The sequence below is a fragment of the Zingiber officinale genome, chromosome 1B (assembly GCF_018446385.1).
Source record: "Zingiber officinale cultivar Zhangliang chromosome 1B, Zo_v1.1, whole genome shotgun sequence".
Lineage (NCBI taxonomy): Eukaryota > Viridiplantae > Streptophyta > Magnoliopsida > Zingiberales > Zingiberaceae > Zingiber > Zingiber officinale.
In genome coordinates this window covers 92,432,695-92,446,235 of record NC_055986.1, presented here as the reverse complement: position 1 = coordinate 92,446,235, position 13,541 = coordinate 92,432,695, and the positions used below count along the sequence as shown (strand labels likewise).

Here is a 13,541-nt window from a genome sequence, read left to right as displayed (position 1 = left end):
ATCTACCAAAAACGTCCTATAAAGTGATGTCGTCTTAGACCCTCCTCCATTTCCTGACATTTTATAACGTCGTTATACAATATCAATGCTAGCATCAAAAGTGTCCTAATTTAAAGATATAATGACACTCTAAAATGTCAAGAAAAGTCTTTTTTAAGGACATTTATATATGTCGTGTTATCATCATAACAGTGATAAAGCTAAATGTCACCAAAACTCATTTATTATGATATTTATATTTTTTATAATGACAATAAAAAATGTCAGTAAAGATAATTTATAAAATTATTTTAAATGTCACATTAACTAATCTATTATGACATTAACAACTATCATTATAATAATTTATAAATATATTTAAAATGATTATTAATATTTATATAGAATATATAACATGAATTCAATATTTGCACATCATCACAATCCATCCACCATTTAGAATAGAAAAAAATTATAAAATATAATTTAAAGTGCAAATATATAATCTAAATTCATCAACAAATATTTGAGTCAAAGTTACAAACGCAAACTAACGACAAGTTCTTTACATCCAAAACTAACAACACACTACACTCAAAATATTAAGTTTTAGAACGGCCTTATAAAATAAAAACTAACTAGGCAGACCATCTTCAACTGTCATATTGCTTCACAAAAATCCAAGTACCTATCACCTACAAATACAATGAATAAATTTGTATTAGTGAAATAAAACAATGAAGATAAAAAGTTAATAGAAATAATGATAAAGATTAAATATCATAAGCATGTTTTCTGGCAATTTGCCGATCGACTATAAAAAAATTCCTCTAGTGAAATAAAACAATGAAGACAAAAAGCTAATCAATAGAAACATGTTTTCTGATGCTTGAAGAACAAGCAGTAGCCACTGGTTCAAGGAACATTATGGTTTCCAGGTTCGAACCAATGTTCATAGCTCCTTAAGAATAAGAGAGGACTGAAGATGTGTTTCTTCACATAAAAATGGAAATCTACCACAATTAGTTTATGAAGCAGCTGATATATCGGACGTTAATGCCTAGAAGAATAGAGAACATGATTAAAGGAAGGAGGTAAAGCTATAGAAAAGGGAAGGAGAGGCTACTCCAGCACATCAAACATGTAGCCTCTAGAAAACTTGAAAGAGAACAACTCTAACCCTAAATTTGATCTACTCTAATCAAGTGCAGACTATATCTATGAACCATAACTATAAATTTTAATAGCTTAAAGGTATGTAAACTTACATATTTGGCACATGATCGCATATGGCATAACTAGGAACTTCTCCCTATAAATCAAATGAAGGATGACCCTTTTCTTTTTACAAATATCCAAGTTCATCCCAATCTAATGAGGATGCTTTTCACCTTCAATGACTACAATAAAACTAATAAGCAAAAGGTGATAAACATGTACTTGGTGATACTAAAATTTGTGCAACTCTACCAAAAAATGTGCAAACATATTACTCTACCATGCAATAGACATTTAGAAAGAAAGCTAGAAATTTTCTTGTGGTTAATGTGCAAAAGACATACTCTACCATTTACAAAGTTTGGGGATACTAAACCTTGTATAGAATTATAAGATGAATAAAAAGAATTACTAATTTGTGTTGCACTTGTGCAAAAGATGTCCTTTCAGTGATATGATGTATTATCTTGTGTTTTCTAGCAACTTTATTTTTTTTTTTGCTCCCTTCCTAATATATTGATATACACATGATGCACAAAATAAAAATCTATATATGATTTGAATCAAAATATATTCTAAATAAGAAAATATTACTACCTTTGATTTTTCCTTGCTCCTTATCCTTTCTGGATTAAGAAGGCAATTAGGATGCACAAAAAATAGGTAATATACCTAAAAGCAATTAATGGATAAAACTGAGTTCATAATGAATAAAGTAAAGCAATCTAGTTTCCAAGATCCTTTAACAATGCCTTGTGAGGGAAAAAAATGTAACCTTTGACCTGCACAAGATAGATATTATCGAGCAAATTATATTGGAATTAAACAAAACAATGATTGTAAGTAATGTAGCAACATACAGAGAAGAAACTTGTAAATGACCAGATACAATGGATCATTACATAGAAACTATCTCTTTGTCCCTTCCAAAGAATTGCATCCTAGGTTGAAGTTATCTCTTGAAAGAGTTTTCATAGTTCCTAAATTACCTACACGAAATGAAGGAGAGGAAGAGAACCAAAGTTTTGAATAAAGAAAAAAAAAATAGTATCATTTTAGAATAATATAACACTGGAAGGAACAGCAAACACTTACATTGGCTATAAGCTAGGAAGCTTTGAAAGAAGCGACTCCAAGTTCTCTAGTCTGGTATGGAGAATTGTTATCTTCCTCCTCATTGCAGTCAATTGCCATTGGGTCTCAAGCCCAGATGAAGGCAAAGAGCCCTTTCAGAAAGCATAACACTGATTTCCTTAGAAAGCCTTCATGCTTCATTGAACTCTTTCATTCATTGTTCTAACGAAGATGTCATCACTGGTGAAAGGATCTACAAAAAAGGTCTCCACTATATGAGTCAAGATATTTGTTTCTATTGTAATTATTTGTAAATAGGATGACCATGTATAGAAGAAATCATTCATATGAGAACCAAGAGAAATAATGTCAATGAAATTACAACCTTAATCTATTGGAAACAAGATTAACAAGGTCAACATAGACAAAGTAAGAAAATTAAGCTAAGAAAAGAAACACAGGATTATTTCACAAAGGTGTTAGATTAATGAATACAAATTACCACTAAATTAAGAATCGAGACTACAAATTTTGCAAAATTGGATACAAGAAGGAAAAAACACCTTTCTAACTTAACACAGATATCAATCGCCATGAAGGAAGATCTACTCCTTGTTATAGAGACATCCAAAGTTCAAAACTTTAACCAAAAGTTGCATTTAGTGTTGGGTTTTTCGGGCCGCGAAAATCACATTTTTGCATCGCGGAAACCCCGAAAGCCCCAGCCATCGGATCCGTGCAAAGAAAAATAAAATAAAATACGAGTACGAGTTTCTAAACCTTGATCTACAGTAGATCTACAAAGGGAAACAAAGAATATACCCTTGATGCGCGCCCTACGCGAATCCCGCTAGTCCAATGGTGCCGGATCTCAAGGTTGTCAAAGTAGACAACCCTCTAGAAGTATCCACACGAACACAAGAAGGAGATCACCAAACTAAAGTGTGCTAGCACCTTAGTTAGGTTCGGCAAGATGAGGAGAGGGAGAGAAGAAAATGGAGCAAGGAAGAAGATGATGGAATGAATGAGAATAATTCCCAAAATGAAACTTATTCCTCCCATTCATGTGCCCGGCCACATTAAGAGCATGTGTAACTCCCATGGAATGCCAAGAGTCACAACTCTTTGTAACTTCCATGAGGTGGCATCCCACTTAAGCAACCATGATGATGTGGAGCATCATCATTGGCCCACTCAATGCCAACTCACCAATGAGGTGACATAAAGTCAAGTCAAACTTGACTCTTCATCTTCTTCCCAAGTCAAGTCAAACTTGACTTAATCTCTCTCATGGTTGATCTAATCTAACCATTTAATTCAAGCTAATTTAATATAATGAATCTAATTCATTTAATTAAATTGATTCAATGAGTCATAATCTAAATTAGACTCATTGAACACATGAATCAACTTGAGTCCAACTCAATTAGCCCAATTAGGATTACTCTTAATCCAATTTGATTCATCAAATGAATCTAATCCTCTTGGTCCATCATATGAACCTAATCTCCATCTAATTGTCCTTAATGTGTGACCCTATAGGTTCTTGTAACGTTGGCAATGCCTCTAAACCCATTTAGGAGCATAAGTAATGAGCGGTATCTAGCAACACATCATTACTACCCAATGTTACAAGAATGTTGAGATCCAACATCACCTTGTGACTACTAATTGTGACTCCTCACAATATATGACAAGTGTCCTTCTATCCTAGACATCTAGATTGATCAATGTGAGGTATAGACAGTGTCATCCTCTGATCAAACTAAATCTTGAACTCCAAGTAGACTCACTAAATCAAATGAGCTCAATATCTCATATTGACTCATTTGGGCATGGCCATGCACTTCGTGGTCTCATTTTATCAAGAATATCGATGTCTCTCCCGTCATATAGGAGGGATAGATCCCATCTACATCACTCACATCCCTCTGCATAATTTATTACATACCCAGTAATCGCCTTTATAGTCCACCCAGTTACGGGTGACGTTTGACGAAACCAAAGTACATAACACCTTATGTAGGGAACCATGGTGACTTCAGGTCTAAGGACTAGTAGTCATACTAATAGCCACATGAGAAAGTATATGACACTCATATAACGATCCATGATACTTTCTCATGGCAGGTCATTCAGTATACATTCTCCAATGCATACCCATGTGTCAACTTAATATCTCTATATCCATGACTTGTGAGATCAAGTCATCGAGTTGACCTACATGCTAGTCTTATTGCATTAACATTGTCCCTGAATGTTAATACTTGACTAGGAATGATTAAGAGTAGTGTTCCCTATATCATCTCACTATCGGTTCAACTAACCGATTGATATAGGTGAGAACGTTCTACTCAAGGACGCTATTATACTTAGTTTATTTGGCACCAATACAAATAAGTATAATAACCAAAAACTAATGCCTTTATATATATAAGAATATGATACAACAAGTCCATAATACAATCATCAAATGATTGGCTCTAGGGCTCTAACTAACAATCTCTCACTAGCACTAGTGCCAATCAGTGTAGGCTCTAAGTCCCAATGACCTAGTGTGACCATCATGCTTCTGTAAAGCCTGGCCTCCCTGTTAGCCCTAAGGTAATATCTTCACATCTCCTCTCTCGATAATCTCTCGAATGAGATGGAAACGCCGTAGTATGTGTTTGGTCCACTGATGTGAGCGAGGTTCCTTCGCCTGTGCTATAGCTCCATTGTTGTCACAATAGAGCTCAATAGGGTCAGCGATATTGGGAACCACCCCAAGTTCAATGATGAACTTGCGGATCTAAACTACCTCCTTTGCTGCCTCTGATGCAGCAATGTACTCGGCCTCTGTCGTAGAATCAGCTACTGTGTCCTGCTTCGAACTCTTCCAGCTCACAGCACCACCATTAATGAAAAATATGAACCCTGACTGCGATCAATAATCATCCTGATCGGTCTGGAAGCTGGCATCACTGTAACCCTTTACAGCTAGCTCATCATTGCCTCCATATATCAAGAAATATTCTTTAGTCCTTCTTAAGTACTTAAGAATATTCTTGACCACTATCCAGTGACTTTCACCTGGATCTGACTGGTATCTGCTCGTCATGCTCAAAGCATACGAGACATCAGGTTGAGTACATAGCATGACGTACATGATAGATCCTATGGCTGAGGCATAAGGGATCTGATCCATGCGGTCTCTCTCCTCTCTAGAAGAGGGACCTTGAGTCTTCGAAAGACTCACGCCATGTGACATCGGCAGAAATCCCTTCTTGGAGTTCTGCATGGCAAACCGAAGGAGTACCTTGTCAATATATGTACTCTGACTTATGCCAAGCAATCTCTTAGATCTATCTCTATAGATCTGTATCCCTAGAATGCGGGATGCCTCACCTAAGTCCTTCATTGAGAAGCAACTCCCTAGCTAGGTCTTGACAGACTGAAGCTTAGGGATGTCCTTCCCAATGAGTAGTATGTCATCCACATACAATATGAGGAAGACAACTATATCCCCTACAACCTTCTTGTAGACACAAGGCTCATATTCATTCTTGATGAAACCAAACTGTTTGATTGCATCATCGAATCAAAGATTCCAGCTCCGAGAAGCTTGCTTTAGTCCATAAATGGACCTATGCAGCTTGCATACTCTGCTAGTATGCTGTGGATCTACAAAACCCTCAGGTTGTGTCATGTACACATCCTCGAGTAGGTTTCCATTTAGAAATGCAGTTTTGACATCCATTTTCCATATCTCATAGTCATGGTAATCTGCAATAGCAAGCATGATTCGAATGGACTTAAACATCGCTACTGGAGAAAAGGTTTCATCATAGTCAATACCATAAATCCGCTTGAAACCTTTAGCTACCAAGCGACCGTTATAGATAAGTCCATCCATGTTAGTCTTTCTCTTAAAGACCCACTTACACCCAATGAGTTTTACCCCTTCAGGTGGATCAACGAAAGTCCAAACTTGGTTGGTGTACATGGATTCCATCTCGGATCTCATGGCCTCTAGCCATTTCTCGGAATCTGGTCTCATCACAGCTTCCTGATAGGTGGTAGGCTCATCCTCTATGAGCACAACGTCATCATGGTCAGACAAGAGAAATGAGTATCTCTCAAGCTGACGACGTACCCTATCAAACCTGCAAAAAGGTATGTCTACTTGAACTGGTTGTTGTTCCTCAACTCTTTGTGGAACAACATCATCCACAACACTTTGTGGTTCCAGTTCAACTTCCATCGAGGCTTCAGTGCTATTGTTCACATCTTGAACTTCTTCAAGATCGAACGTGCTCCCACTAGTCTTTCTAGAAACAAAGTCCCTTTCTAGAAAGACCCCAATCTTTGCCACAACTACCTTGTGTTGACTGGGAATGTAGAAGTAATATCCCTTAGTTTCCTTGGGATATCCAATAAAGTAGCACTTGTCAGATTTGAGTCCTAACTTGTCTGAGACTTGACGTCGAACGTAAGCCTCACAACCCCAGATCCTCATGAAAGACACCTGGGCATCTCTCCCAGTCCATATCCAATATGGTGTCTTTATCACGGCCTTGGATGAAACTCAGTTGAGTATAAAAGCTGCCGTGTCTAGAGCATAGCCCCAAAGGTATGTCGGAAGATCTGTGTGACTCATCATAGATCGTACCATATCTAATAGGGTACGATTCCTCCTTTCGGATACACCATTCCACTGTGGTGTTCCAGGAGGAGTGAGTTGGGATAGAATCTCACACTCATCTAGGTAGTCACGAAACTCATGGCTAAGGTATTCTCCACCTCAATTTGATCGAAGTACCTTAATACTCTTGCCAAGCTGGTTCTGTACTTCATTCTTGAATTCTTTGAACTTTTCAAAGGATTCTGACTTATGTGTGTTATCAAGTACACATAACCATATCTACTGAAGTCATCAGTAAATGTGATGGAGTACCTATAACCGCCTCTAGCAGCGACATTGAAAGGGCCACATACATCACTATGTATGAGTCCTAACAAATCAGTCGCTCTTTCGCTGTGCCCACTAAAGGGAGTCTTGGTCATCTTGCCTAGTAGGCATGACTCGTATGTCTCATAAGATTCAAAATCAAATGAGTCCAGCAAACCATCCTTATGGAGCTGGGATAATCGCTTGTCATTTATATGACCTAAGCGACAGTGCCAGAGATAGGTTTGGTTCAGGTCATTTGACTTGAACCTCTTGGTATTTATGTTATAGATAGGCCTTTCAAGATCTAGAATGTAGAGTATGTTCATAAGAGGTGCACTACAATAGAACATATCTTTTAAATACACAGAACAACATTTGTCCTTTATAATAAAAGAGAAACCTTTCTTGTCCAAACAAGAAACTGAAATTATGTTCTTAGTTAATGCAGACACATAACAACATTCATCTAATTCTAATACAAGCCTAGAGGGCAGAGATAGATGATAAGTCCCTACAGCAACAACAGCAACCCGTGCTCCATTGCCTACGCGTAGGTCCACCTCGCCCTTCGCCAATGCCCTGCTATTTCTCAGCGCCTGCACATTAGTACAAATGTGAGATGCACATCCGGTATCTAATACCCATGATGAAGAAATAGATAGATTGACTTCTATAACATATATACCTGAAGTGGAAGTCTCACTTCGCTTCTTTTTAAGATCTTCCAGGTACACCTTGCAGTTTCTCTTCCAGTGCCCGGTCTGACCGTAGTGGAAGCAGGTAGCATCCTTGGCGACTCCTCCTTTAGGCTTCAGTGCCTTGCCTTTGCTCTTGGCTTGGGACTTTCCCTTGCCTTTGGGCTTGCCCTTGCCCTTGTGTTTCTGAACCATCAGAACAGAGTGGGGCTTTGCCTTCTTAAAGTTTATCTCAGCAGTTCTCAACATGCTAAGCAGCTCGGGCAGTGGCTTGTCAATTTCGTTCATATTGTAGTTTAGAACGAACTGACTATAGCTATCCAGCAAGGATTGCAAGATCAAATCAATGGCCAGCTCTTGGCCAAGCGGGAATCCCAGCCTCTGTAGGTTTTCTATGTACCCAATCATTTTGAGTACATATGGGCCTACGGGTGCCCCATCTGACATCTTGCACTGAAATAGTGCCCTTGAGATCTCAAATCTCTCATGTCGCGCTTGTCCTTGATACAGTTGACGAAGATGTTCAACCATATCGTAAGCGTCCATCAACTCGTGTTGCTTCTGAAGCTCAGAGTTCATGGTCGCGAGCATTAGACAGGACACATCTAATGCGTCATCTTGATGCTTCTTATAAGCTCTTTGTCAGCTCGCGGGGCATTGGTAGGAGGAGCCTCCGGAATGGGCTGCTCCAGAACGTACAGTTTACGTTCCTGGGTGAGAACTATTCTCAAATTCCTGTACCAGTCCAGGGAATTTGCTCCATTGAGCTTGTCCTTCTCAAGAACAGATCACAGGGAGAAAGTGTTCGTATTCGACGTCATGGTTATCTACAACAGAAAAATGCAGAAAATAAATATCATATTCTTTGAAATCATTTAATTAAGCCTTTAACTAAATGATGCTCCCACTGAATTCTATAATTCATGTGGGACAAGATCCACATCATACTAACCCTTGAGTTAGCTTTGGCTAATACGCCGAAGATTTAGTATGATCGGTAGGTAATGATTTACCAATTACATCTCTATGCAACTCTTGTTTATAGGATCATTATCCGCAGTTATATTAAAACTTGAGTTAGCTTTGGATAATACGCCCAAGAATTAATATAAATGTGATTTATGTCCTATCTTTCCAACCATTGGAAGAATGCCTATAGTTGTACTCGATCTAACCGAGTTAACTAGGAATACTCAATCTAATTGAGTTTGTATTCGCCCATGCGTTGATAAGCGGGACCAAGATTGTCCCTCCGTACCCTACCAAGATAATATGTGTTGCTCTTCTTTGGCAGATTCAACAACACATGTGATCGAGGTAGTGATAGGTATCACGGCACGGTAGGCATTAGAGTTGACGTTGATTTAGATCTAATCTAAACTATGATGCGTATCATATACTCGATATAGATCTAATCTAATCGTGGGGTGCATCATGTGCACGACTTAGATCTAATCTAATCGTTAGGCACTAATTAATTACTTAATCATGCATCACATATACACAAGCAATTAATTAAATTAATTTGTGATTTAGTCATGACCCTACTACAATCTTCTCAAGACAATGAGAAGATCGGATGGTCAACCTAAGGTCAACAACTTCTCAAGCTTCTCCCTTTGACCACCTTGTGTTGCTCACGCCCTCCTCGTAACTCCGTCTCGTGTGGACCTTCCACAGCTCCAATTTTGTACATTACAATTTTGAAACTCAAGTTACATTCGAGTCTAAACTAATTTACAACAAGAATAAAAGAGAAAGGCACGACGCGCAGGTCGCGAAAAAAAAATAAAATACAACACGCACATCACATCACGGCACGCAGACCGTATTTTGAATTACAACATAATTATTCCAATCCAATTGGGTCTTTTGGGCCATGACTATCACAAATTATACATAATTCTAAATTATGTATTTTATATAATTTTTTGCAATTTTAATACCAATTTTTACAATTTTTAAGAGTAAAAATTCCCGGCGGTCCCGTTTAGCGATTTTCGGGCGCAATCGCGGAACGAATCCCCTTGCGGGGCCAGGGGCAGCGCCCCTACCCGCGATCTAACCATTGCGAGGGTTCCTTAGCGATCCTACAATGCCTTAGCCTGCTGTCCCAAAAGGATTTGGGGCAGAACCAAACCGTTTTGGAAAAATCTTCCCGGTAGCGCAAGCCTACAAGTGCCGAAACACTTGTGCTTCGCTTCTATGAGAAAATTACCCATAAAAACTATAAAAAAAAGCTAAATTTATAGAAAATCACAGAAGCTATATTTTTCATAGAAATCAAAAATAAACTCGTACAAGTCTTTGCACGTGGCTCTGATACCACTGTTGGGTTTTTCGTGCCGCGAAAACCGCATTTCCGCGTCACGGAAACCCCGAAAGCCCCAGCCACCGGATCCGTGCAAAGAAAAATAAAATAAAATATGAGTACGAGTTTCTAAACCTTGATCTACAGTAGATCTACAAAGGGAAACAAAGAATATACCCTTGATGCGCGCCCTACGCGAATCCCGCTAGTCCAATGGTGCCGGATCTCAAGGTTGTCAAAGTAGACAACCCTCTAGAAGTATCCACACGAACACAAGAAGGAGATCACCAAACTAAAGTGTGCTAGCACCTTAGTTAGGTTCGGCAAGATGAGGAGAGGGAGAGAAGAAAATGGAGCAAGGAAGAAGATGATGGAATGAATGAGAATAATTCCCAAAATGAAACTTATTCCTCCCATTCATGTGCCCGGCCACATTAAGAGCATGTGTAACTCCCATGGAATGCCAAGAGTCACAACTCTTGGTAACTCCCATGAGGTGGCATCCCACTTAAGCAACCATGATGATGTGGAGCATCATCATTGGCCCACTCAATGCCAACTCACCAATGAGGTGACATAAAGTCAAGTCAAACTTGACTCTTCATCTTCTTCCCAAGTCAAGTCAAACTTGACTTAATCTCTCTCATGGTTGATCTAATCTAACCATTTAATTCAAGCTAATTTAATATAATGAATCTAATTCATTTAATTAAATTGATTCAATGAGTCATAATCTAAATTAGACTCATTGAACACATGAATCAACTTGAGTCCAACTCAATTAGCCCAATTAGGATTACTCTTAATCCAATTTGATTCATCAAATGAATCTAATCCTCTTGGTCCATCATATGAACCTAATCTCCATCTAATTGTCCTTAGTGTGTGACCCTATAGGTTCTTGTAACGTTGGCAATGCCTCTAAACCCATTTAGGAGCATAAGTAATGAGCGGTATCTAGCAACACATCATTCCTACACAATGTTACAAGAATATTGAGATCCAACATCACCTTGTGACTACTAATTGTGACTCCTCACAATATATGAAAAGTGTCCTTCTATCCTATACATCTAGTTGATCAATGTGAGGCATAGACCGTGTCATCCTCTGATCAAACTAAATCTTAAACTCCAAGTAGATTCACTAAATCAAATGAGCTCAATATCTCATATTGACTCATTTGGGCATGGCCATGCACTTCGTGGTCTCACTCTATCAAGAATATCGATGTCTCTCCCATCATATAGGAGGGATAGATCCCATCTACATCACTCACATCCCTCTGCATAATTCGTAACATACCCAATAATCGCCTTTATAGTCCACCCAATTACGGGTGACGTTTGACGAAACCAAAGTACATAACTCCTTATGTAGGGAACCATGGTGACTTCAGGTCTAAGGACTAGTAGTCATACTAATAGCCACATGAGAAAGTATATGACACTCATATAACGATCCATGATACTTTCTCATGGCAGGTCATTCAGTATACATTCTCCAATGCATACCCATGTGTCAACTTGATATCTCTATATCCATGACTTGTGAGATCAAGTCATCGAGTTGACCTACATGCTAGTCTTATTGCATTAACATTGTCCCTGAATGTTAATACTTGACTAGGAATGATTAAGAGTAGCATTCCCTATATCATCTCACTATCGGTTCAACTAACCGATTGATATAGGTGAGAACGTTCTACTCAAGGACGCTATTATACTTAGTTTATTTGGCACCAATACAAATAAGTATAATAACTAAAAACTAATGCCTTTATATATATAAGAATATGATACAACAAGTCCATAATATAACCATCAAATGATTGGCTCTAGGGCTTTAACTAACATTTAGAACTATAAATTTTAGAAAATATATTACATTTCTTAACAGGCAAGATTCATTTACTGAAGCAATGATTCATGAAGTAAGGATTCATTTAGTGAAGCAAGGATTCATGAAGCAAGGATTCTAAGTAATAGATGATGTAAAAAGGTTTTAATAACATGCATAATAATAGAATCATATTCTATTGTTAGGTCTTCAAGCTACATAGGGATTAGTTAGACTAAGGCATTAACTGATGCAAGGATTCATGAAGCAACAAGTATTCTAACTGTTAGAAAAAGAGGGAGAAACCTAAAAGAAGATGAATGGTGACTTCGATGCAGTACTGAAAAGAGGAGAACTGTGGCTTGTGAAAAATGGGAGAACTGCGGCGTGCGAAAAAACTCATCTTTGTATACACAGTAGTCACCCTTCTTTATCTCCTCTATTCTTGTAGGAAAAGAAGAAAGAACTGCAGCCGACGATCACTGCCTCCAATTTCGCTGCGGAGAGGGAAGCGACAGATGATACGGAGCGAAGCGGCTATAGAGACGGGGCGCAGTGGCGTAGACTGGGTGCGGCAACGAAGGAGACACGAGGGAGCTGCGGCGGAGACGCACAGGGCGCAGCGGCGGAGACGCGCAGGGCGGCGGAGACGGAGAAGGGACACCTCTCTTTGGGCCCAAAGACTCTAGGTTAAACACGTGATGTAGTGTTATTTCTAATCCTTTAGATTAATTTATTTACTATTTATGGTGACATTTATAAAATGTGTCATGATAAAAGATCTAATCAAATATTGTATTTTTAAAATTAATTAATTTTAATAAATGTCTCTATAAAGAGTTTATAATGACATTTTATAATAAGTGTTATAAAGAAAATGTCCTAATAGACTATTTTTCTTGTAGTGCTTATATTACCTCCCAAATCACAAGTCTCCCCTTCAAGTATAGTCAAAGAACGCTAGAGTCTGACTGACTGGGCTTTAATTGTGTTCAAATGGATTAATCCCAATCATCTTGATTTTCTAAGTCACGTGGTAGATCCTTTGCGTATTTTTGAAGAGATTGAGCATTAAATGCCAGATTGCTTCTGATGTTGTGCCTTTAAATGCATCCACTCCTTTTAAATGCATCGCCTATGTCATCTGCCTCAATTCCCTAGCCTGGAATGCCATAGTGTCTCGAAGTTGTATCACATTAATGTGATGTGACATGCAGCAGAGAAAACTAAACGTCCTTCACCAAGTAATGATTACTTAAACTTGATTTGTTCTGTGCACCAGATCTGGTAGTTAAGAATTCATCCCGCTTGTGTAACATCAAATGTAACGACCCGCCTCCTACTATCTAGGCTGCGAGGCCGGTCCGTCACATTATGCTGTGCTAAACTATTTTTAAGGTGCGGAAAAGCTGAACTAATTCAAAATTTTACTAACTACTACTATTTCTTCTGTTAATTGCTATTAGATCTGAAATTCATGTTTAAACTGCAT

General features: G+C 38.3%; 1 long non-coding RNA gene across 1 annotated transcript; it reads right to left on the bottom strand.

The window, feature by feature from the left end:
* Positions 1 to 643: 643 nt before the first annotated feature.
* Positions 644 to 12,513, bottom strand: LOC121978799. The gene is made up of 3 exons (XR_006111192.1): positions 12,356 to 12,513; positions 2,293 to 2,524; positions 644 to 674 (listed from the first exon to the last, which is right to left on the bottom strand). It is a non-coding gene; the product is annotated as an uncharacterized LOC121978799 (long non-coding RNA).
* Positions 12,514 to 13,541: the final 1,028 nt, after the last annotated feature.